At 41.3% G+C, this 24,281-nt stretch overlaps 1 long non-coding RNA gene across 3 annotated transcripts in view; it reads right to left on the bottom strand.

Moving 5' to 3' along the window:
* Positions 1–1,216: 1,216 nt before the first annotated feature.
* The window catches only part of LOC142671119 (uncharacterized), an 89,266-nt gene continuing 66,201 nt past the window's right edge, over positions 1,217–24,281 (bottom strand). The window contains exons 1-5 of one of the 3 annotated variants that reach the window (XR_012851784.1): positions 5,483–6,994; positions 2,173–2,306; positions 1,857–2,084; positions 1,528–1,762; positions 1,217–1,431 (exon numbers count right to left, since the gene is read on the bottom strand). This is a non-coding gene — a long non-coding RNA (uncharacterized LOC142671119). Of the gene's footprint in view, positions 1,432–1,527; positions 1,763–1,856; positions 2,085–2,172; positions 2,307–2,406; positions 2,506–5,482; positions 6,995–24,281 lie in introns of those variants that run through there. The other 2 variants (XR_012851785.1, XR_012851783.1) reach the window with 2 other exon arrangements.

Genomic DNA, 24,281 nt, shown 5'->3' on the forward strand with positions numbered 1-24,281 from the left:
AGCCTCTTGGACCCGTTCTCGGATCCTCAGATCAATCCGGGTGGACAGAAGGATGAGGTCATCCAGGGTAAACGGTAGATCTCGAGCAGGAAGTTCGTCCTTATTTTTAGGAGACAGACCATGCCAGAATGTAGCTACCAGGGCCTCATTGTTCCACAACAGTTCTCCCACCAGGGTGCGGAAGTGGATGGCGTACTCGCTCACGGAGGTGTCTCCTTGGTGTAGGTTTAACAAGGAAGCTGCTGCAGATGAGACTCATCCAGGCTCCTCAAACACCATGCAAAAAGTCCAGAGGAAGCCCTGGAAGTCACGGGTCTCTGGTCCTAGTCTCTCCCAAATAGGATTCGCCCCTGAAAGAGCCTTGCCAGTGGGGAGAGAGATGATTAAAGCAACCCTTGCACCATCAGACAAAAATTCCCTTGCATACAGGCTGAAGTGGATCTGTCACTGGTTCCAAAATCCACGACAGGTACCTGCGTCTCGTCATCATAGCGGTCAGGAAGTGGCAAAGAAAAACAGGGATCAACACCGCCAGGAGGAGTAGTAGGAGGAACGGCAGCTTGTGCCTCTTGCCAACGTGTGAGAATGTTCAAGGCCTGGAGGAGTTGGTCCTGTCGAGACCGGAGGTCCAGCATATCCGTCCATATCTCTTGTGATGTCATCTTGGATCGACCAGCGGGGTCCATGGCCTGAGCGTACTGTCACATTGGGTTCGTGAAACCACTGGGCTGTACAGCCTTGGCGGTATGGCAGCTGGCCAACAGGACATAGGTTACAGTCTATAGTTCGTATAGGGTACCTGTGGCAGCTCGGACAGTAGCAAGGCGGGCTGGGACTAGGCAGCAGGCAGACATCAGGCGTGGTGTAGCAGGACAGGTGTGGTATACGGCATAGCACGACTTCAGCTCAGCATGGCACTTGACCAGGATAGAACGGGATACAGGTACGGGAAACACTGGGAACTGGAAAACACTAGGAGACCATTTGCATATACAAACTTAGGGTACGACAACAATGCGCAGGCGTGGGAGGAAGGGGCTGGGCCCTTCTTATAGTCCAGGGTGCTTATGGGACCCGGCCGAGGTGAGCGGAAGTGAGCGCTGGCGTCTCCTGAGGAGGAGACTGGGGCCAGCGCTCACAGATCCATGGCTTGTGGGCGTCAGTCGGTGAGTGAGCCATGGGCTAGACATGTAGATTAAAAAGAATTATACATTTATTGAATAAATCCAAACATCCCAGAACCCAACAAATAAAAGTGCTATTATTCCCTGTGCATTTCAATGTCCATTAAATGTCCATATCTTTAAGCTTCTTATTCCTTCTTCCACTGGTCTAAAATGTCTTTTACTCTGTGACAGTTTTTTCCCCAGAGCTGATGTCCTAAAGTCCTCTTTATTTCCTCTTCTTCCGGCCAATGGTCTTGAAGCAATCCTATGATTAAAAGATCATAGATTATTATTATTATTAATTAGTATTAATATTTTATTATGAAAGAGAGAAGAAAAAAAGAGAGAACATCATTCTTACCTATTATGTAGTCCACTCGCATTCTGTTCTGCAGTTTCCTCCACCGATCATACAGACGTTGTCCATGGATTGTGGACACTGCATTGCATCTTTTAAGTGTTGGTAAATCCTTCTCCACAGTGAGGGGATACTTTTTAGTAAACCTTTCAAATGCTTCCTCCTTAGACCAGACCAGATTACGGGTGGTTTCTGGTCTTGTGCTCTACCCATTTTTAGATTCTCTTCCATCGCAGCTCTGCAAAAGACACAATTATTTTAGTCAAAGAGATAATAGAAAACAGCAAAACAAAGGGTCAATAATATGAACATATTGCTGCCCAGGTACTTACTTTGAGGTGGAAGGCTGCTCTTGCAATTCTTGAATCCTGTCCGGTAACGATGATGCTTTTATCATGTTGTTCATGGTCTTCTCCCGATAAACACACTAAGCCGGGTCGTTTGAATGTGCCTGGTATTTTGCAAATAATTGTGTCTCGATGGTTTTCAAGCAATTTGAGGACACATAGGCTTCTGACATTCTCCTGACCGCCTGGCTGGTCACTGGCTTTAATTCAAATCTATACAATAGAAGAAATAATTATTAAAAAAAAGTTTATTACGTTGGCATGTAGAATGGAAATCTAACCGTCACTAATAAGAACTTACTTTGTATGAAGTCTTGCTAGATTGGTTGAAACATTGTGTAACCTTTCTCTGGAGGTGGAAATAAAGAAGTTGCCGATCTTTTTGTTCGCCTTCACAAGCAGAGGCCTCACTATGTTGTGATATATTTCAAACCACTGAAAAAATTAATAAAAAAATACATAGTTGTTAGATTGATGAACGAAAGATTGATAGATGACAGATGCAGTAGATGACCTTGTACTGTAAGATTCATACCATTTCCTCTTCTTTATTTAGGGGATTCACACTGCACATATAACGTTGTCCTGATATTGCTAGATGTACGTTCACTTATATTGCAAATTGGATATGACTGCCTTTATGAACGATTAAAATTAAATTTTATTATAGATATCAAAAACTAAAAAAACGGCTAAATAGTCATAGAACTATTTTAAGGCAAAAGCAGGGGGACCAGTAGGGGAACGCAGGTGGATACTGTACTTATCCACATATACCTCCACTTGCATATAGGATTTAGGTCCCTTTAAATTATAGTATAAACCTGGTCGTCCCTGCCACTAGAGCTGTGTCCCAACGCGTTTCAGCACCCCCAATTGGTAGGGTGCGTCATCAGGGGTCACAGTATTTGTTTATGAATTTGAAACACAAATAGGCCGGTTAGCACATGTTGCGTGCTCTAACATCCACCCGGCTCGTGCACGACACTAGTCAGCTGGTCGCACGCCGACCTGATATAGTCCTGGCCCCTCCCACTGTCTGGAGGCACGGCGCCCGGTTTACCAATCCCACGCAGGCACGCAAGAATTACGTCACCTGCACGAAATGGGCCTCCGCAAGCACCGTGATGCCGACGATGGGACGAGAGAAAGCATCCCTAGAAACCAGGGATACAAAGGCGGCCATTTAGAAACCTGGCAAGGATTGTTTGGCGATAGATGGCTTTATAAATAGACGGAAGCATTGACTGACTGTGTTATACAGGAGCTGCGGGACTGTTAGATTGAATAATGGAATTAAAAATGACCATAGTTAAATGGCATATGACTCGTAGTGTGGCATAGAGCTGGAGTGTACGATGACTCATATAATAGGGATCAGGTCATGCAAAAGGGAACATAGAATAGAATGATCGACTTGCATGTGGTACACCTCATATCATGGCATTAAAGAAAGGTATGTAATTAGTAGAGATCAGATCAGATCAGGAGCACTATTGTGGAAAACGGGTTATAAAAAACAATAAGGGTATGTTCACACGGCGGGGGTCCGTAACGGCTGAAATTACGGGGATGTTTCAGCCTGAAAACATCCCCGTAATTTCAGCCGTACCGGCATGTGCAGGCGCTTGAACGCCGCGTCAATTACGGCCGTAATTAGCGCTGCTATTCATTGGAGTCAATGAATAACGGCTCCAATTACGGCCAAAGAAGTGACAGGTCACTTCTTTGACGCGGGCGTCTATTTACGCGCCGTCATTTGACAGCGGCGCGTAAATTTACGCCTCGTGTGAACAGACAAACGTCTGCCCATTGCTTTCAATGGGCAGATGTTTGTCAGCGCTATTGAGGCGCTATTTTCAGACGTAATTCGGGGCAAAAACGCCCGAATTACGTCCGTAAATAGGCCGTGTGAACATACCCTTAAAGGACAATTGTTTGTTGAGGCCCGCAGGTTTCACAGTTTGCATACGGAAAATCCATTGGGTCTGTTTTTGTAAAATCCTCTTATTCAGATCACCCCCCCTGGCCAACGATCGTATATGCTCAATCCCCTGAAATAGAATCACATTGGTGTTACCAGCATGGCATTCCCATACATGTCTTGCCACCGGAGTATCCTCATTTCTGCGAATGTCCCCTAAGTGGTCCCTGATCCTCCTCCTGAATTCCCTTGATGTCTTACCAATCAATATATTGCAGCCCACACACACACACAAAATAAGATATACAACTCCTCCTGTTTTACAGTTAATGAATGATCTATTGTCAAAAGTCCTCCCTGTAGTATGACTCTGAAAATTTTTGAGGCATAGAATGGAATCACACGCCTTGCATGAGCCACATCTAAAAGTGCCCTTAATGTCATGTGTTAACCATGATGTAGATGAGGTAGATTGCAGGTGGCTATGTACCAAACGGTCCCTTATCTTTCTACCCCTCCTATATGTCACCAATGGTCTATCACCCATCATACTTCCAATATCCGGATCTGCTTTGAGAATACCCCAATAGGCTTGGAGTACACTCATCACTTCCCAATTGGAGGAATCAAATGTCCCTATGATGCGTATCTGCTCATCAATCGACCGCTTCCTAGGAGTAAGTAGATCACTTCTATTGATGTTTAGAGCATGCTGATACGATGATCTCAAGACTTTATGAGGATAACCTCTACGGCGGAATCTATTTTGTAGGTCTGTTGCAGCTATTTTGAAGTCTGTAATGGTGGAGCAATTCCTACACACCCTCAAGTACTGCCCCTTAGGTATTCCCCTTTTCAAGGGTACAGGGTGCCAGCTCTCCCACTTAAGTAGACTATTGGTCACTGTGTTCTTCCTAAACACACTGGTCTGGATACATCCTTGTTCGGTCTTGAATATACTGATACCAAGGAATGTTATTTTGTTGTCATGAATCTCAGAGGTGAAGAAGAGCCCCATCTCATTGACATTAAGGATGGCTACAAATTCGCTAAACTGTTCCCTGGTTCCCGTCCAGAGAATTAAAACATCGTCAATGAATCTTAGCCACAAGAGTATCATAGATGTCCATCTCTCCATGTCCTCATTAAACACAATCTTCCTCTCCCACCAGCCCAAGTATAAATTGGCATATGAGGAGGCGCAGGGACAACCCATCGCCACCCCCCTGAGCTGCTGATAGTATTTACCATCGAACAAGAAGAAGTTATGTTCAAGGACAAATCTAAGTAAGTCAACTACAAACTCATTGTGTGCCTGAAAGTGTATTCCCCTTTCATTGAGGAAGTCCCCTACACCAAGATTCATGGGGTATAGAGCTGTAGAGGGCCTCCACATCCAGTGAAGCCAAGTGTACCCCGGTATCACATCTGATACCATCAAGTCTTCTCAATACATCCATAGTATCTCTAATGTAGGATGGGAGAGTCGACACAAGGGGTTTAAGAATTTAATCAATATAGAGACCAGCATTTTGGGTCAGATTATCTACCACTGAGACAATGGGGCGACCCTTGAGGGGAGATGTACCTTTATGCACCTTCGGTTAGCTATAAAAGGTGGCATATTATGGATGATCGACAAGGATGAATCGTTGTTCATCAATACTGAGCAGATTCAATGATTTACCTTGATTTATTAGTTCCTTGAGGATGTTGCCAAAGGTCCTCATTGGGTCACTTGGTAAAATACGATAGCAATTTGAATCTCTCAAAATACGATGGCACATTGTTGTATATTACCTCCGATCCATCACCACAATGTTGCCCCCTTTATCAGAGGGCTTTATGACAATGGTCTCATCTTGTTCAAGTGCTTGTAGAGCAACCATCTCATCTGTCGAAGTATTAAACTTAATTGGAATACTAGAATCCATTTTCCTCAATTGATCAACCACTACCTCTAAAAATACGTCAATCGGTGTATTATCATTAACGGGTGCATTTCTTGTTGATGGAAGCCTCAAATTAGTAAATGGTCCATCCCCCATATTTCTTTGACCCTCTTGCAGTAGTTGATCAAGTATTCTAAGATGTGGTAGGTCCTCCTCTACAATCCCTAATTCCATGCATTGTCGCCTGTCAGGAGTTTAAAAAAAAAAAAAATTCCATTTAAGCTTGCGCCCAAAGAGATTGAGATCCTTGACCCATGTGAATAGGTCAAATCTATTTGTGGGCACAAATGACAACCCCTTCTTTAAGATGCTGGTCTCTTCTGTAGTCCAGATACGTGATGAGAGATTCATTATCTGCAAGTCACCCTCCTTATGACTAGAGATCATACTTCTCTCCGATCTCGTAGGAGGTACTCTGAGATAAGATGGTTCCTGGCTAAAAAACCCTCTCTGTTGGAGTTCTTTCCTCTACCTCTACCCCGTTGGTTCATAAGGGTAGGGTTCCTCTCCTGATAGTGATTGCCCCTGAGCCTTCTATTAGTGAGTCTAGGGTTATCTGAATCAGATTGTTCTTGTTCGGAGGAAGAGAGTTCCGTATCCTGTTCTTGACCCCCCACATTCTTTGTACTGTAATCAAAGATTTTGCCCTCCTTAAAGTCAGCGGTATCACGGACAAATTGAAAATGCTTCCGTTCTTTAATGTGTCCCGTGAATTTCTCTATGCCCTGCTGGAGTACAACTTCTTTTCTTTCAAAGTCTGGATTACTGGAGAATTTCCTAACTGCTTCAATCCCCTCTTTTAGTTCATTAGAACTGCGGGCCAATAGAACTTTCTCTTCCTCTAATAGAATCCCCATGAACCTTAAAGATGAATCAATAGATTCCTTCTCCCATTTTTTTAGGAGGTAAGGTGACCTTACCCTTGCTGCTGGAATGAGGGTAATACGTAGGCCTCGAGGTACGATCTTATTTTTCAGGTAGGTATCTAGGGTTTGAATCTCCCACCAAGATCTAATATGATCCTTATAGATTTTTGTGAGTTTACTAAAAGAGGCACTAATCCTGAGGTGTTGTATTTGAGACGCCAATTCATTTTTAGAAAATACTTCCTTTGCATCGCTCATCCATTTAGCCACATTAATCTCACCAGTAAGGAAGCCTGCCATCCCCACTGTAATACTGAAAGATCAATAAAGGATTCACACTGCACATATAACGTTGTGCTGATATTGCTAGATGTATGTTCACTTATATTGCAAATTGGATATCACTGCCTTTATGAACGATTAAAATTAGATGTTATTTTAGATATCCAAAACTAAAAACTCCTAAATAGCCATAGAACTATTTTAAGGCAAAAGCAAGGAGACCAGTAGGGGAACGCAGGTGGATACTGTACTTATCCACATACACCTCCACTTGCATATAGGATTTAGGTCCCTTTAAATTATAGTATAAATCTGGTCATCCCTGCCACTAGAGCTGTGTCCCCAGAGCTGTGTCCAAACGCGTTTCAGCACCCCCAATTGGTAGGGTGCGTCATCAGGGGTCACAGTATTTGTTTATGAATTTGAAACACAAATAGGCCGGTTAGCACATGTTGCATGCTCTAACATCCACCCGGCTCGTGCACAACACTAGTCAGCTGGTCGAACGCCGACCTGATATAGTCCTGGCCCCTCCCACTATCTGGAGGCACGGCGTCCGGTTGACAAATCCCACGCAGGTACGCAAGAATGACGTCACCTGCACGAAACGGGCCTCCGCAAGCGCCATGATGCCGACGATGGGAGGAAAAAAAGCGTCCCTAGAAACCAGGGATACAAAGGCGGCCATTTAGAAACCTGGCAAGGATTGTTTGGCGATAGATGGCTTTATAAATAGGCGGAAGCATTAACTGACTGTGTTATACAGGAGCTGCGGGACTGTTAGATTGAATGATGGAATTAAAAATGACCATAGTTAAATGGCATATGATTCGTAGTGTGGCATAGAGCTGAAGTGTACGATGACTCAAATAATAGGGATCAGGTCATGCAAAACGGAACATAGAATAGAATGATCGACTTGCATGTGGCACACCTTAGGTGGAATATGACTCATATCATGGCATTAAAGAGAGGTATGTAATTAGTAGAGATCAGATCAGACCTGGAGCACTATTGTGGAAAACGGGTTATAAAAAACAATTAAAGGACAATTGTTCGTTGAGGCCCGCAGGTTTCACAGTTTGCATACAGAAAATCCATTGGGCCTCTTTTTGTAAAATCCTCTTATCCAGATCACCCCCCCTGGCCTATGGTCGTATATGCTCAATCCCCTGAAATAGAATCACATTGGTGTTACCAGCATGGCATTCCCATACATGTCTTGCCACTGGAGTATCATTTCTGCGAATGTCCCCTATGTGGTCCCTGATCCTCCTCCTGAATTCCCTTGATGTCTTACCAATATATTGCAGCACACACACACACACACACACACGAAAAAAAGATATACAACTCCTCTTGTTTTACAGTTAATGAATGATCTATTGTCAAAAGTCCTCCCTGTAGTATGACTCTGAAGAGTTTTGCGGCATAGTATGGAATCACACTCCTTGCATGAGCCACATCTAAAAGGTTGTGTTTAATGAGGACATGGAGAGATGGACATCTATGATCCTCTTGTGGCTAAGATTCATTGACGATGTTTTAATTCTCTGGACGGGAACCAGGGAACAGTTTAGCGAATTTGTAGCCATCCTTAATGTCAACGAGATGGGGCTCTTCTTCACCTCTGAGATTCATGACAACAAAATAATGTTCCTTGATATCAGTATATTCAAGACCGAACAAGGATGTATCCAGGCCAGTGTGTTTAGGAAGAACACAGCGACCAATAGTCTACTTAAGTGGGAGAGCTGGCATCCTGTACCCTTGAAAAGGAGAATACCTAAGGGGCAGTACTTGAGGGTGTGTAGGAATTGCTCCACCATTACAGACTTCAAAATAGCTGCAACAGACCTACAAAATAGATTCCGCCGTAGAGGTTATCCTCATAAAGTCTTGAGATCATCGTATCAACATGCTCTAAACAGCAATAGCAGTGATCTACTTACTCCTAGGAAGCGGTCGATTGATGAGCAGATACGCATCATAGGGACATTTGATTCCTCCAATAGGGAAGTGATGAGTGTACTCCAAGCCTATTGGGGTATTCTCAAAGCAGATCCGTATATTGGAAGTATGATGGGTGATAGACCATTGGTGACATATAGGAGGGGTAGAAACATAAGGGCCCGTTTGGTACATAGCCACCTGCAATCTACCTCATCTACATCATGGTTAACACATGACATTAAGGGCACTTTTAGATGTGGCTCATGCAAGGCGTGTGATTCCATACTGTGCCGCAAAACCTTTCAGAGTCATACTACAGGGAGGACTTTTGACAATAGATCATTCATTAACTGTAAAACAAGAGGAGTTGTATATCTTATTTTGTGTGTGTGTGGGCTGCAATATATTGGTAAGACATCAAGGGAATTCAGGAGGAGGATCAGGGACCACCTAGGGGACATTCGCAGAAATGAGGATACTCCGGTGGCAAGACATGTATGGGAATGCCATGCTGGTAACACCAATGCGATTCTATTTCAGGGGATTGAGCATATACGACCGTCGGCCAGGGGGGGGGGGGGGGTGAACTGGATAAGAGGATTTTACAAAAAAAGGCCCAATGGATTTTCCGTATGCAAACTGTGAAACCTGCGGGCCTCAACGAACAATTGTTCTTTAATTGTTTTTTATAACCCGTTTTCCACATTAGTGCTCCTGGTCTGATCTGATCTCTACTAATTACATACCTCTCTTTAATGCCATGATATGAGTCATATGCCACCTAAGGTGTACCACATGCAAGTCGATCATTCTATTCTATGTTCCCTTTTGCATGACCTGATCCCTATTATATGAGTCATCGTACACTCCAGCTCTATGCCACACTACGAGTCATATGCCATTTAACTATGGTCATTTTTAATTCCATCATTCAATCTAACAGTCCCGCAGCTCCTGTATAACACAGTCAGTTAATGCTTCCGCCTATTTATAAAGCCATCTTCCGCCAAACATTCCTTGCCAGGTTTCTAAATGGCCGCCTTTGTATCCCTGGATTCTAGGGACGCTTTCTCTTCTCTCATCGTCGACATCACGGCGCTTGCGGAGGCCCGTTTCGTGCAGGTGACGTCAATCTTGTGTACCTTGGTGGGATTGGTCAACCGGGCGCCGTGCCTCCAGATAGTGGGAGGGGCCAGGACTATATCAGATCGGCGTTCACTCGGCTCGTGTTCGACCAGCTGACTAGTGTCGTGCACGAGCCGGGTGAATGTTAGAGCAGGCAACATGTGCTAACCGGCCTATTTGTGTTTCAAATTCATAAACAAATACTGTGACCCATGATGACGCACCCTACCAATTGGGAGTGCTGAAACGCGTTGGGACACAGCTCTAGTGGCAGGGATGATCAAGTTTATATTATAATTTAAAGGGACATAAATCCTATATGCAAGTGGAAGTGTATGTGGATAAGTACAGTATCCACCTGCGTTCCCCTACTGGTCCCCCTGCTTTTGCCTTAAAATAGTTCTATGGCTATTTAGCCGTTTTTTAGTTATTGATATCTATAATAAAATTTAATTGTAATCGTTCATAAAGGCAGTGATATCCTCTTCTTTATTTAGAACCAATACTGCTATTTGTTTTGTTGAAGTCTTGTGTTCCTGGATCGATATTACCACGTTGCTGTAGTTTTTTTGTGTTCTTTCTTTCCATTCATTGACCTACAAGATAAATATATTGTGAAAACCAGCACTACACAAATGTTCAAAGACAGCAATAAAAAACAAAGGTTACTTACTGTCATATTTTGGACCACCCTAGGTCGTTGCATTTTTTTTTAAGATAATGAGGGACTCCAAATAATTGACAACTGTTAATTTTTCGCTATCAAGGAGTTCATCGCCATTTTCAGCCATCTTCAACACCCTTTGCAAAGTGGGTCCAGCAACTTTCAACACCGTTCTCAAGTCGTCAGGCTTTGAAACGGTCTCCGATAAGCGCTTATGGCTGTTGAAAGAAAAGAAATGAAATTTAAGAAATGAAAAGGCAGAAGAAAAAATTAATACATATTAAATTATGTTCTTGTCAATCTATTCTAAGACCTCGTAAAACTATTCTTAGACTTACTTCTTTGCAACATTCTCCTTGGAACTTCCTTTGCTCAGACTCTTTTGAAAAACTGCAAGCTTGCCGAGGTAGATTTTGGCTGCATTGTAGGTCTTCTTGTCTTTGTCACCTAGACATCTGGCATTCATCAGGTAAAAGACTAAACGCTTCAAATTCTTCAGATGATTGAAGACGGTCTGATGAGTGTTTCCGATTGCCAGCAACTTGGCAAAGTACTCGTTTGTCTTCTCAATGTCGTAGACAAATTTCACAGATGGCTTCTTGCTGTCCATGAAATACAGGAAGCGAGCAACGTTCTCTACCTATAATGATGAAATGGGATAAATTAAAAGGAACAGAATCTTACATAGATGTATGTTATTTACATGATGATTTGGTGCTTATCTCCTGCTTGTTTCTGACAACGCTTAAGGTTGTTGCAAGATAGTTATCAAAACCAACGATCAACTCTGAGTTCAGAGAATGCCTCTTGTACAATCCAGCTTCTGACATTTTCTTCCTCAGTGGGTTGTTCCAGGATATCTTGGGATCGTCAGTCAGTGCTTCTTGGTCCATCGCATCATCCTCTTCTTTTAACTCATTTTCTTGCCGTTCATACTTCTCTTCCACAGTGCTTTCATCATTTTCCTTGTCAGAGTCGCTTATCATGATGACTTCTTCTTCTTCCTCCTTTATGACATCCTCTGACTGTTGACAGCTATTAAACAAAACATTATATATTAATATCACATGCAAGGAAAATGTTTCCACAACATGTATAAAGCTTGGAGACAAAACATTTCTCACCTTTTTAGTTTTTTTCTTCGACCGCTGGCTGACATTCTTTCGTTTCCGGGGCTTTTGCCATCTCAACTTCAGAATTATCATTTCTGACTGGATTACACCTTAAAAGTGTAAATACAAAATGAATGATATTAGAAACATACATACAAAAATATAAAACAAATACAAATTTTTATAAAAGACCAATACTATAGTTGTTGTAATAGTGCATACCTTGGCACAGGAGGAGTGTTGATGATTGTGAACCCACGACCACTGAGGAACCCAAGGAGGTTTTCCATTCATTATATTATTACCCAATGGAGCTCCCTTCTCCTCTCTGCCTCTGTGCCCGGAATGCAAATGCCACTGTATTGTTTCAGCCCAACCCCTGGCCCAGCTATGTGTGAGATTTTCTAATGCACATACCACAGTATTGTTTTAGCCCAATCCTATGCCCAGCCAGTTGTGATTTTTTTTCAATACACATGCCTCTGTTTTTTTTTCAGCCTAATTTCTGGCTGCAGCCAGCTGTAATGTTTTTACATAGATTCTCCAATCTGTTGTTACAGACAAATATCAGATTTCACTCAGCTACCATTAACCTTAAGCAGCCCACAGACCATTATCGGCCTCCAGGGCTCCCCCACACTACTAACAAGTATCTAACTGCAGCCATAAGGCCTTCAGGGCTCCCACACTTCTCTAAGAAGCACCCCACAGCCTAACCATAACAGGCAAGGAAAACAAAATTATGCAGAAAAAATAGAAGAGAAAGTTACTTACAGTCATATGTCTGACTACCCCTGGCCGTTGCAGATGCTTTAAAACAAGCAGGGCCTCAAGATAAAAAATAATTTTGAGTTGGGGGTGTGGCTTCATGCGTCTGTCTTTTGCAGGTTTGAGGCATTTCAGGAAGGTTGGCTTTGCCACAACTAAAAGCCTCTGACATTTCTGGGGTGTCTTCATATAAGTTGTCAATGACAACTCCTGTGGCATGTCGCCCCCATTGCCACTCCTCTTTTATGTAAGGAGTATTGATCCTTGAAAAGGAATAGATTATGATGTAACACAAATTTGAATAGGAGAATCAGACGTTCAATCAGATCAGGTTCCGGGTTAGTTCTGTTCATATAGAAGTGAGTTGCTTCAATTCCATTCTTATGTTACATTATGCTGTAAAGTGACTCTACATCACATGTCACAAAATAATCATCTGGTCCCATGAACACTCCCTCCAATCTATTGAGGACTTCCGTAAAGTCCTGAATATATGATGGAAGTTCAGCCACCAAAGGTTTTAAATAAAAATCTGTAGGTCTTCCTGGGGGGATCTGCTATGTTTTTGTGGATTTTGGGGAGCAAATAGAGGGTAGATATTACTGGTTTGTCTTCAATAAGCCACATTTTGTAGTTCATCAGGGGACAACTATCACGTTTCTGATAGTATGATTTGTCATTAAGTTGCCGAAATACATACCACCATGTTCCCACCCTTGTCGGCTGGTTTGATTACCACCGTTTTTAGATTTTTTAATTCCTGCAAGGCTTCTCTTTATACCTTGTGCAGATTGTCATGGGTGCGATGTGGGGAGACAACTTCCTCAACTCACTTGTAACAAGTTTAACCCCTTAAGGACGCTGCCTTGTTTTGGCCTTAAGGCTCAGAGCCCATTTTTCAAATCTGACGTATTTCACTGTATGTGGTAATAACGTCGAAATGCTTAAACCTATCCAAGTGATTCTGAGATTGTTTTCTCAAGACACATTGGGCTTTATGTTAGTGGTAAAATTTGGACGATATATTCAGTGTTTATTGGTGAAAAATTGCAAGATTTAGAGAAAATTTATAAAAAAATAGCATTTTTCAGAAATTTGCAAATTTAATTTTTCTTGCTGAATTTCAATTGTATTCAATTTTTTTCTGTAACACAGAAGGTTTTACCAGAGAAACACTACTAAATATGTATTGTCCAGATTCTGCAGTTTTTAGAAATGTCCCACATGTGGCTCTACTGCACTCGTGGACCAAAACACAAGCCCTAGAAGCAAAGAAGCACCTAGTGCATTTTGAGGCCTCTTTTTTATTAGAATATATTTTAGGCAGCATGCCAGGTTTGAAGAGGTGTTGAGGTGCCAAAACAGTAGGAATCCCACAAAAGTGACCCCATTCCGGAAACTACACCAGTCAAGGAATTAATTAATTTTGACCACACAGGTTTTACACAGCACGCATTTGAATTGGGCTGTGAAATTAAAAAAATGAAATTTTTTCCAATAAGATGTCATTTTTGATAAAAATGTCTTCTTTTCACAGGGAACAAAATACCCCATTTTGTTGCCCAATTTCTCCTGAGTGCAGCAATACCCCATTTGTGGCGATAAACTGCCGTTTGAGCTCATGGGAGGCCTCAGAAGGGAAGGAGCGCTGTGTGTTCTTTGGAGTGCAGATTTTGCTGGATTGGTTTTCGGGTGCCATGCCAGAGGTATCAAAGAAATAGAAACCCACCAGAAGTGACCCCATTTTGGAAACTACACCCCTCAAGGAATTAATTTATTGGTGTTGTGACCATTTTGACCCCATAGTTTTTTCACATAACTTATTTGAATTGGGCTGGGAATTCAAACAAAATCACTCCCAGTAAGGGGGGGCATTCTGGGGGCTGAATACTGGTGTCCTTCCCTTCATATATCCTAAATTTGTAGGTATGCCCTGATGCACTCTCGCACAGCTTATACATCTTCACACCATACCTTGCCCTCTTACTCGGCAGGTAATGGCGTAATTAAAGCCTCCCTTTAAAATGTACCAAGGACTCATCAATAGAAATACACGTCTCGGGGGTGTATGCTTGGGAAAACCAGGCACTGAAACGGTCTAATAGGGGTCTCCGTTTATACAAACGGTCAAAACTGGGGTCGTCTTGGAGTAGGCAATGCTCATTAGGAGAAGCGAAGTATTGCCTCATTTTTTTTTTTTTTTAGGTTCCAGTTCAGAAGTTGCTTTGAGGGACCTATATATTAGACACCCCTATGAAACACCCCATTTTAGAAACTAGACCCCTCAAAGTATTCACAACAGCATTTAGAAAGTTTATGAACTCTTTAGGTGTTTCACAGGAATTTAGAGCAAAGTAGAGGTGAAATTTACATATTTATTTTTGTCAGAAAATCCTTTTTATACCATTTTTTTTTCTATAACACAAAAGGTTTTACCAGAGAAACGCAACTTAATACTTATTGACCAGATTCTGCAGTTTTGAGAAATATCCCACATGTGGCCCTAGTGCAGTAATGGACTGAAGCACCGGCCTCAGAAGCAAAGGAGCACCTAGTGGATTTTGAGTCCTCTTTTTTATTAGGCACCATGTCCGGTTTGAAGAGGTCTTGTGGTGCCAAAACAGTGGAAACCCCCCAAAAGTGACCCCATTTTGGAAACTAGACCCCTTGAGGAATTCATTGTATTTTTCATGGGGTGCATGCGGCTTTTTGATCAGTTTTTATTCTACTTTTAGGTGGCGTGGTGACTAAAAAAACAGCAATTCTACTATTGTTTTTTATTCTATTTTTTTTTACAGCGTTCACCGTGCGCTATAAATGACATTCACTTTATTCTGCGGGGCGATACGATTACGGCGATACCAGATGTTTATAGTTTTTTTTTATGTCTTATGTCTTATGGCGTTTGCACAATAAAATACGTTTTGTAAAAATCATTTACTTTTTGTGTTCCCTTATTCTAAGAGCCATAACTTTTTTATTTTTCCATCAATAAAGCTGTGGGAGGACTTATTTTTTGCATAACGAACTGTATTTACGATCAGGACCATTTTTAGGTACATGCGACTTTTTTGATCTCTTTTTATTCCATTTTTTGGGAGGTGAAGTGACCAAACAATTGTGATTGTGGTACGGTTTATTATTATTTTCTTTTACGGCGTTCACCACGCGGGATAAATAACAAAATAATTTTGTAGTTCAGGCCGTTACGGACACGGCGATACCAATTATATATAGTTTATTTGTTTATTTATCTATTTTTATTAATAATAAAGGACTTATAAGGGAAAAAGGGTGATTTTTACTTTTATTACTTTTAAAACTTTTATTTTCTTATTTTTACACATCTTTTTTTTTAATTTATTACTTTGTCCCACTAAGGGACTTGAGGGCAGGAGGCCCTGATCGCTATTCTAATAGCGTAGTGCAGTGTATTAGAATGTCAGCTACTCACTGACAGCAAGCATAGTGGGTCCAGACTTTGTTAGGACCCACTAGGCTTCTGTCGATGGCATAGCCGGACACCATTGTTTGGTGTCCGGTTGCCATAGTTACAATCGCCGGCCGCTATCGTGTAGCAGGCCGGCGATTGTAGCTTAACCCCTAAAAAGCCGCGATCCCTATTTAACGCGGCTTTTAGGGGTTAATCAGCGGGGACACAGCGATCGGTCCCCGGTGTAGGAGCTGCGGCAGCTGCTGTACGAGACAGCAGCTGTCACAGCTCCTGTATGTGTCGGGAGGACGGCAGAAATGGCCGTTACTCCCGTGACGTACTATTAGGTCATGGAGCACGAACGATACAGCTACCATGACCTAATAGTACGTCCAGGAGCGGGAAGGGGTTAAAGAAGGCCTTCACGTCAGCCTCAATTCTTTATCATCCTGATGTGTCCCTACAGTTTTCGTTGGAGGTGGACGTCTCCTCTGTTGGTGCTGGCGCACTTCTGTTCCAGAGAGGTTCCAAAGGCAAGAGAGCGGTATGTGGCTACTTCTATAAGCTGTTTTCTCCCGCAGAGCGCAACTACTCAATTGGGGATCGGGAGTTACTGGCCATCAAGCTGGCTCTGCAGGAGTGGAGACACCTACTAGAAGGCGCAGCTCATCCAATCCTGGTCTTCATGGACCACAAGAAACTCACCTATTTTCAGACGGCTCAACGGCTGAATCCTCGTCAAGCTAGGTGGTCGCTGTTCTTCGCTCAGTTCCAGTTTGAGCTCCACTACCGACCTGCCGACAAGAATGTGAGGGCCGATGCCTTGTGTAGGTCGTTTGAAACAGAGGACACTGTGGAGTACCCACAGAATATCATTGACCCTTCCTGCATCATCTCTGTCAACCCTCTGCAAGTTAGAGACATTCCTCTGGGAAGGACCTTTGTACGTCTGGCAGACAGAGGAAGAATCCTTCGCTGGGGACACAGTTCCAAGCTGGCAGGTCACACGGGTGCCCGTAAGACCCGAGACCTAATTGCCCGTCAGTTCTGGTGACCCATGCTGCCCAAAGACGTCACAGACTTTGTCTCCTCCTGTACGGTGTGCGCAGCAACTAAAGTTGCCCACTCCAGACCAGCTGGTCTGCTCCAACCACTGCCTGTGCCCGATGCCCCCTGGTGACATATTGCAATGGACTTTATCACAGATCTGCCTCTCTCTGCTGGATGCAGTGTGGTCTGGGTGGTGGTGGATTGATTTTCCCAGATGGCTCATTTTGTTCCACTGACTGGTCTGCCTTCTACTTCCCGACTGGCCGGCCTCTACGTCCAACACATCTTCTGTCTGCACGGCTTGCCTCTGCATAAAGATCTGGAGAGCACTCTGCGGTCTCCTCGGTGTAAAGTTGGCTCCTCCTCGGCCTACCATCCCCAGTCCAATGGTCAAGTCGAGAGGGTTAATCAGATTATGAAGAACTATCTGTGGTACTTTACCTCCAGGCAACATGATGACTGGGAGCAGCTGCTTGATAGAAAAGTTTTAAATTTATGATTACATTATCTAATGAAGACTAAAACTGTGTATCTGTCAAACCTTGACTAACAAAATGTCTAGTATGTTTTATTGTTAAGATAACTGATATTATATATGAGGAGGGGGTAGCGGAATTCCTAAAAAGGGAGATTAGAATTTCCGGGCAAAGGTTTAACTTTTAATTAGTTGTCAATTGTGATATATGAAGTAAAATGTAAAAAAGAACTAGTCCAGACATGTTATTCTTAGAATATGTATAAAAACTCTGTTATTCAGGATGGAGGCAGACATTTTGCCATAATGTCTCCTTATCGATAAGAATAAAGACGTGAATAATCTCTATTCAGGTGACTTCTTGACTCTTCCTTGATAATATAAAATTCCTCTAACATTTGGTCCTTCGAAGCCGGGAATCCAACATCTCCTGACCCCTCGTCTTCCAGAGGACTGCTTACCGTGAACGGGGTGAGTTATTCTATGAGCTCACTAAAAGAAAGACCTCCAGCTAATTGCTGTCAAATAGAGGCCAGTCTTATGGGACTTATGGGGGCTGGAGTGAAGGATTCTAAAAGAACGTATAGAGAGGAATTGAGGATTCGAGTTTTCATCTGAATAAAAGGTAATATAATTTTGTTTTTATTATTTTTCATATTTAGATGTTATAAGGTTATGTGATAAAAAAAACAAAAAAGAAAAGGAAACAAAAAAAACCTAAGTGGTCCTTAGGTACGAAGACTGGGTCTTAGTTATATTAAGCACAGGTCTTAATATAAAAACCTGGGAATAACGGTTCACGAGGTTAGTAGTCCATAGCCTGTGTGAGAAGGCTACAGGTAATAAATAACTCCGTGCAGCACGTAAAAGATAAAGTACTTGGAGATTTGGAGGATCTCCTATAGATTAAGGATTATAGAGTATTACGATTATTTGTTGTGTAAAGTTCAATATTGTGGTTAACAGTATTGAATGATTGAGATATGAGGGGAACAGCTGTTTGTCTTTGTAAGTGTCTGAATTGTGCTGTGTAAGGTAATGATGTATATATGTTTATGCTTCTGTGAATGTATGATATGAAACATATATGAGACTCCTTGACTGTGGAGAATGAATGTATGAGGGTTAAATAAATAAAACCCTGTGTGTATAAGGGAGTCCAATTAGGTGTGGTCCTAGGTAAAATTCTTACCAGGACAAATTCATAGAAAAGATACTGTCGAAATACCCAGGAACATTAAGTATATGACTGATCAGCATAATACTTGTAAATATTGCTGTGAGTGTGATAGAAAACATTAAGAAATTAAACTTTTTTTTTACTAACGTATTAACATGGAGAATGATGACATGTCTTGTGGGAGAACAGAAGTTACTGATTCTATTGTGTGAGTTACCAGACAGGGAGTCACAGGAATTCCATCTGTTCTACTAACCATTGTATATATAATAAATTAACCTTTATCGCATTATATTATATAGACATGTGCCAGTGGTATTGTACACTCAGTCTCTCCATCTCCTGGTGTGCATACGTCGCATACGTCATATTGGCTATATAAACTGCTGTAATTAATGATTTGATGTTCAATCTTCATAGGAAAATTTGGGTTTATATTATAGATTGCAGAATATGTGTAATATTGTAAAATATGTAATATTGTTATATTAATTGTATGTTTGCTGTTTGAATGGATGGAAGTATATGGTATAGTCTCTCTGTGTTTTACAGACTTACCCACCAGAACGTGGATCTAAGTTGAGACATTTTATTATAAACTCAGTATAAACTCCCGTCCGCGAATCTGGACAGCACTCTTGCACGTCCACGTTGTGACTATTGTTGTGCTCGTAGTCAGGAGTGAGTTAGCGAATTAACAATTAAGAAAAGTAAGATAGAAGTGTATGTATGACTTGTTTTGTATACATAAGTTCTGCATCGTTTCTGTTGGGGTTATAAGTGTTTTCTACTGTACTTCTATGTTGTGTTCTCTTGTGATGTGGATGTATGGACTGTTCTGTCACTAACAATACTGTGAATGGGTAATAGAAGGACCTTTGAAATGTGTGTGAATGTATAAGGCAAGTGAAGGGTTACCCCTGAACTGTCTGTCTGCTATGAGGGACGGTAAAAGTCTCTGAATCCCATAAAAGGTCCGCAGTCTAGTCTAATGCTCCGTGTTACACTCAGTAGCAGGAGTTAGTAGGGAGTGAAGCAGGGAATGTTTGTGTACTGACTGATACTTTGATTCTTAGTATCTATAAGTTTCTCTATTGTATATTTCTACACCTCCTTACTATATATAGATATATATATCTATAGATATATATATATATGAGTGTTTCTCTGTTGTATATTTCTGTGCCTGTGCTTGAGTTACTAATCTCTGACTGATATGCTATAGAAGCAAAATGTGACGTGTATTAGTAAGGCTTAGTACAATGATATTGCCAATTAAAGGTGGTCTGACAAGATCCATATTGTGTCCCTGTAGTTTGGGACTTCTGTAGATGAGAGTGAATTTTGGGGTTATGGTAAAACCCCACTGCAGGGGACACGGTGTGTGGCAGATCCAGAAGGAAGCCGTATGATCATAATGATCTAGGCACAGGGTAAGAAAGTATACAAAATGTGGAACGGGTGGAGAACTGTGCTTCCAGCTCCACATTTGGGAGTACTCTAGATATTAAAGTGCTGAAAACTGTTGCTCTGTATTGTAAAAATGATGTAGAAAAGAAAATGTATTATAAATGGTTGGATTTAGTTAACACAGATATTAGAGTGATGTTCTTACAGCAATTATAACCCTGAATGCTTCACCAATGTATTGTATGTCACCTAACATGATGATGATGATGAACTAACCATGAGAAGCAGAATGCTAAAGCCTAGAACAGGGGAATATATCCAGTTAGTGAGTTACAGCAAGTAAAAGAAGTTTTGATTGATGGTTACACTAATGAAGATATCGCCAATGTGATTGGGTTTAGGTGATTATAGAAAGCCTTGAACTTGTACTAAATTGTTGGAGTTGAAGAAACAAAGAGAAAGGTAATAATAATAATAATAATAATAAAAAATAAAATGTTGCCATTATATTCATCTTGTAGGCAACCTACGTGTTAAAGCTAGTCTAACAAAAATAGCTGAGATCAGAGAAAAGTAGCTACAAGAACAAAAGGTTAAACAAAGACTCCTGGCGGAATAATACCTTTTCTTTCTTAAATCCAGCTAATTGATTTAAAGGGGTTGTCCCAAGTTGATAAATGGAGCTATAAAGCTCCCCCATGTAAAAATAAGAAGAATTCTAATTACCTGTCCGTCGTCCAGCGATGTCGTTTTCTTGATATCGTTGATTGAAGTTGCGGTCGGTCCCTCTTTGTATCCTGCTCGTTGCCTAGGTTCCCGGCCACCGCTATTTACCTTTAGCGGTGGCCGCGCATGCGTAATGACATCCTCTGCGCCCTGAGCAGAGGATGTCATTTGCTCGTGAACGCGCATCTCGGCGCATGCGCAGAAGATGCAGTGGAAGGCACCCGTCGCAAGGAGAAGTCTGCCCTCCGCTAAAGGTAAGTGTGTATATGTTTGTGTGTGTGTGTGTGTGTGTGTCGGTGTATATATGGGTGTGTTTGTGTATATGTGTTTGTGTGTGTGTGTGTGTGTTTATGTGTGAGTGTATATATGGGTGTATTTGTGTGTATGTGTATATGTTTGTGTATATGTTTGTGTGTGTGTGTGTATGGGTGTGTTTGTGTATATATGTTTGTGTGTGTGTGTGTGTTTGTGTATATTTGGGTGTGTTTGTGTACGTATGTTTGTGTGTATATGTGTGTGTGTGTATATGTGTGTGTATATATGGGTGTGTTTGTGTGTATATGTTTGTGTATTTTTGTATATGTATATTTGTGTGTTTGTGTACATGTGTTTGTGTATAGGTTTGTGTGTATGTGTGTTTTTTGGAGTTTATGTGTGTGTGTTTGTGTATATATGGGTGTGTTTGTGCATGTGTATAAGTTTGTGTGTTTTTGTATATGTGTGTGTTTGTGTATATGTGTGTGTTTGTGTATATATGGGTGTTTGTGTATGTGTGTGTATATGTGTTTGTGTATGTTTGTGTGTATGTTTGTGTGTATGTTTGTGTGTTTGTGTATATATGGGTGTTTGTGTGTATATGTGTGTGTTTATGTGTGTTTGTGTATATGTTTGTGTGTATGTGTTTATGTAATATATGGGTGTGTGTTTATATGTGTTTGTGTATATGTTTGTGTGTGGTTGTTTGTGTGTGTGTAGGTGAGTATAAGTATCGGTATTGTTCACATTGATAACTTTTTTTTATGTTGTTGCAGATTTTGATGTACCGATTGGACTACATCTTCGATTCGTTGGACTACTGCGTAGATCTACGTTTTTTGAAAATTTTAATAAAATGGTTAACGAGGGTTTTGTTGGGGATTTCTTATTTCAATAAAAAAAATTGTCTTTGTGTTTTTTTTTCAAACTTTATTAGTGCCTAGATAATGGTAGTTGGCTGATTGACAGCATCCATTATAAAGGCGGTACTTGGTGTTAGCCGGTGCAGAGGCTAGCACTAATCACCCATTATTACCCCGGTACCCACCACCACCAGGGGTGCCGGGAAGAGCTTGGTACGATCCAGTACCCGACCATCTGTTGTGATGGTCGGGTACTGGGGCGGCCGTAGGCTGGTATTATGAGGCTGGGAAGGGCCAAAAACAGTGGACCTTCCCACCCTTGTAATGCTAGGCTGCTGCTGCTGTGTTGTATCGGGCTGGTTATAAAAATGTGGGGGACCCCCACGTCGTTTTTTTTTTACATTTTACAATAGACGTTGGGTCCCCCACATTTTTAATAACCAGCCATATACAAGGCCGCAGCAGCCTGGCATTACACGGGTGGGAGGGGCCACTGGTTTAGTACATTCCCAGGCTAATAACACTGGGTTTGTGGCTGGTTATGATAAATTGGGTGGAACCCCATGTCTTTTTAATAAAAATAATAAAAAAAAATGACGTGGGGTCCCCCCCATTTTTATAACCAGCCAGATACAACACAGCAGCAGCAGCCTAGCATTACAAGAGTGGGAAGGGCCACTGTTTTTGGCCCTTGCCAGCCTCATAATACCAGCCTGCGGCCGCCCCAGGGCCCGACCATCACAACAGATGGTCGGGTACTGGATCGTACCCAGCTCTTCCCGGCACCCCTGGTGGTGGTGGGTACCGGGGTAATAATGGTGTTTAGTGTTAGCCTCTGTACCGGCTAACACTAAGCCTCCCCTTAGTAATGGACCTTGTCACTCAGACAGCGGCCATTACTAAAGTGATAGTAATAAAACTTGAAAATAAAACACAAAGACATAGATAAAATATTTTATTGAAATAAAGCACCCCCAACACAACCCTCATTAACCATTGTATTGATGAAAAAAAAAGCGTCATCTAAGTAGTCCTCGAAAACCAAAGTAGTCCAAACACCAAACCTGTAAAAAATCAAAAATATAAGAAAAAAAATGAAATAAAACATGTCGTAGATTTAGTTTCACTTTCATGTGTGATACTGACTGTTATACCATGTATAGAAGCCTGCGGCAAAGTTGGCTTAGATACAGGGCGCCAGCAGACAGTATCATACATGGCCATACATACATACATGCAAACATACATGCACATATACACATACAAACATGCATACATACATGCAAACATACATACATGCAAACATACATACATGCAAACATACATACATGCAAACATACATACATGCAAACATACATACATACATACATACATGCAAATATACACATACAAACATGACAACATACATACATACAAGACATACATACAAGCAAACATACATGCAAACATACATAAATGCAAACATACATACATACATGAAAACATACATGCACATATACACATACAAACATGACAAAATACATACAAGCATACATACATACATACATACATACAAGCAAACATACATACATACAAGCAAACATACATACAAGCAAGCAAACATACATACAAGCAAACATACATGCAAACATACATACATGAAAACATAAATACATGCAAACATACATGCACATATACACATACAAACATGACAACATACATACAAGAAAACATACATGAAAACATACATACATGAAAACATACATACAAGCAAACATACATACATGCAAACATACATGCAAACATAAATACATGCAAACATACATGCACATATACACATACAAACATGACAACATACATACATGCAAACATACATACATGCAAACATACATACATGTACATATACACATACAAACATGACAACATACATACATGAAAACATACATACATACATGCAAACATACATACATGCAAACATACATACATGCAAACATACATACATGTACATATACACATACAAACATGACAACATACATACATGAAAACATACATACATACATGAAAACATACATACATACAAGCAAACATACATACAAGCAAACATACATACACATACAAACATGACAACATACATACAAGAAAACATACATATACATACATACATACATACATACATACAAATATACACATACATGACAACATACATACAAAAAGAAACTCACCTAAGACGTTCCCACGAAGAGCTGAACGGTCCCGTCACTTTTCTTCTTACTGCTCCCATTCACAAGATGACGTAATCACGTGTGCCTGATATGATTACGTCATCAGCGCCACAACGCATTATTACTATGAATGCGAGCGGCGCCAAGAAGAAGGAAGATGGCAAGTGACGG

The sequence above is a fragment of the Rhinoderma darwinii genome (genome assembly GCF_050947455.1).
Source record: "Rhinoderma darwinii isolate aRhiDar2 chromosome 1 unlocalized genomic scaffold, aRhiDar2.hap1 SUPER_1_unloc_23, whole genome shotgun sequence".
NCBI lineage: Eukaryota > Metazoa > Chordata > Amphibia > Anura > Rhinodermatidae > Rhinoderma > Rhinoderma darwinii.